This window comes from Austrofundulus limnaeus, unplaced genomic scaffold (assembly GCF_001266775.1).
Source record: "Austrofundulus limnaeus strain Quisiro unplaced genomic scaffold, Austrofundulus_limnaeus-1.0 Scaffold37, whole genome shotgun sequence".
Classification (NCBI taxonomy): Eukaryota; Metazoa; Chordata; class Actinopteri; order Cyprinodontiformes; family Rivulidae; genus Austrofundulus; species Austrofundulus limnaeus.
The window spans coordinates 884,738-887,683 of NW_013952439.1; the positions used below are offsets into that span (position 1 = coordinate 884,738).

The window sequence follows — 2,946 nt, forward strand, 5'->3', positions numbered from 1 at the left end:
ATATGAGTTTGTATGTAATGTATGAATATAATATACAAGTTTCACTTTTTAAATGGAATTACTGAAATAAATCTACTTTTTCATGATATTCTAATTTTATGACCAGCACCTGTATACCTTTTTATTTATAAAAACTAAACAGAATTTTTWCAGTTTTGTTGTATAGCTGAAATATTTATCATGTCTAATGTTACAAGTCAGAGTTCCCTGTAAAGAGATCACCTGCAGCCTTTCATCACTGTTTTAGTTAAACCCTGTACGATGCACAGTCTCCTGCGACGCAGCAATATGTGATGTGCACTTACGCAGCGAGGACCACTTTAAGCTGCTCCACTGAGTGTCAAATACAGGCAGCAGCTTCTACATGCAGTGTGGACAGTCAGACAAAAGTCCTGTTTGCACTTGCTTTGCACATGTGCGCAAAACCGAGTGCACTGGTTCAAGCATGAAAACTAAACACCGAAACAAAAAGTGAAAAGACGAACACAGATCGATCTAATCTGTTGACTTTTTGAAACAAAGACTTTTGTTTGCTTAGACAGATATTCTTGTTTTTAGCCTCTTTTACACTTCCCCCTCCCAGGGTCAGACGACACGCTGAGATTGGACTGACAATAATAAACACTAAGCTTTACCAAGACTATAAATTTACACTTTTGCATACTTTGAATTATGTGCGTTTGTGCTAAATCAGCTACAACTAGAAAATGTTGCATTTTCCGCAGGAACGCAGCGTGAAAGCTGAATGATTTTACAAGAATTTCTTTAAGAAGCTGAAACTRAATTGTTGAAGATAAAACAATCGGAACAAAAACTACAACTTGCAGAACGGTAGATAAAAATCCGGAGATGAAAAACTGAAGCTAAAATTAGCTAAACAAAGGCTAAAATTTAGCAARACAGAGTGGAAGCCAAAATGAGAAAAACAGGTTAAATCTTAAACTAAACAACCAGTAGCTAAAATTAAATTACCAAAACAGTTCTTGAAAGCTGCAACACACCTGACTTGAATGAGTCGGTTATTATCAGGCCTCTGCAGAACTTGAAGAGGTAACTCAATGACTGAATCAGGTGTTTTGGAGCAGGGAAAAGGGTAAAACATGCAGGGCTGCAGCCCACAAGGACCAGGATTGCCCCCTGCAGTAGTTCAACAAGCTTAAAAACCACATTCAGGCTCACAGAACTCAAAGGTAAACAGAACCAAAATATAAGATTTCATCTAAACACCGACTTTCCTGACAATCTGATTTGGCGGATGCAAAATACATTCTTTTAAATCCCCAATTTACCAAAAATTTTTTTATCAAGTTTTACTATTTTGTTTGCATGATGGTTAGATCATACAATTTTAGTTATTAATTCAAAAATGTATTAATAATAAATATAAGTCGCCTACTACTTCTGAACATTTCATCCAATTATCTCAAGAAATAAAGTTCATTTGTTTGTTGAAGAATCATCAGATTTTCTGTGTTTACAAAGTTAAACCAGAAGAAAAAATTAGAGTAATTTTTCCAAGACTAAAATTACCAGAACTTCTTTATTCCATCACCAATCTGGACAATCTTGGTTTCGATGTCTTATTTGTTTCAAGCTCTATCCACTTACTGTATGTCTCTCTCCTACTTATGAGAAGTTGAAAGATCAAATCAACACATGGAAAAGTTAAAAGTACACAATTTCATTTATGAAAGAGTTATCCCACATAACAATAATCGGTTCTAACATTATCCCTTAATAAATTAAACACAAAAAGACTTTGTGAAACTTGTTTCAAGCACTGAGCCGTGAAGAGGCTGATATTGTGCATCATAACTGGGTGTGGTTACAGGTGGAACATGTTTGCTTCAATCATTTATCAACATGAGATTCTTTTAGTTTAAAACTGGCATGAAAGGCTAAAATATATTTAGGGGAATGTTATTAGTTTGCTGACATAATGTACACTTATAAGCACGAGGCCTTCAAAATAAATGTCACTAAATGAGTCATAAACATGAATGCTGGTTCTCGGGGTTTCCCCACAGTTTTGGAATAAGTTGTGTCTAAAATAGAAACATTTCTTCCTACAACTTCACTCTTTTCCACTCTAAGAACAGCGCTTCTCATGATACATTTAATTACAGCCGTGGTAAAGCTTACTGGATCATGTGATGCGTTCAAGTTCTGCATTATCTCAAAGTTTTCCCTCGAGTTCGCTAGTTAATTAAAAGCTAAAATGTATGTTTAAGCTGTTATAAGTCACATATTATATAAAAAATCTTGTCTCGGTGTAAAAGGCTGAAAATGGTGTCGCCACCACCCATCCTCTGGTTTCCAGCGACGCCACAAAAACTACATCTACGTCGACAAAACTACGTGAAAAAAATGTTACGTTACTAATGTTTGTAATCGTACGTCGAATTGTTAAGAGCTGTCATCTGTCAACTTACGTTAAATATATACTTACCCAAGTTTTAACGCACGGCTCGGTTTAAACGCGCCGACTCCCAGCGGGACAAACTGCTCATTCAGATGAGCAAAATGTAGGTGATGTCCTCTTTAGTCCCTCCCATTGACTGAACAAGCAAGACAATGAAGAGAAAGAAAAGAGAAAAAAACAATCATTCAGAACTAGCTACAAACTTTGAACATTCGGACAGCTGTGAACACCACAATAAAATATTTTTATTATATAACAGAAAGGCTTGACATCCTGCAATAGTACTAAGAAGAACACAGGGCAAGCCCACACATACCAAACACAAGAACAGGAATGTTGTTAACATGTTCTATTGAATCGACGTGATGACGTCGCTGCAGCCAGGATGCAGTCAATATTCATCAATGGATGCAGCTGTGATAGTTACTTCCGGTAGATATTTTCCAAAATAAAACCAATAAATAACGTACCTTCTTTACGTAAACATATAACTTATGTTTGTTTTTACAAATACAGTATATATA

The 2,946-nt window shown here is 35.7% G+C and overlaps 1 protein-coding gene across 2 annotated transcripts in view; it reads right to left on the minus strand.

Annotated features, from left to right (window-relative positions):
- pld2 (phospholipase D2) overlaps positions 1–2,717 on the minus strand; it is a 23,791-nt gene extending 21,074 nt beyond the window's left edge. For both annotated transcript variants that reach the window (XM_014006698.1, XM_014006697.1), the window contains exon 1: positions 2,450–2,717. The gene's annotated coding sequence lies outside the window, so the exon portion shown is untranslated. The remainder of the gene's footprint in view (positions 1–2,449) is intronic.
- Between the last annotated feature and the right edge of the window lie 229 nt (positions 2,718–2,946).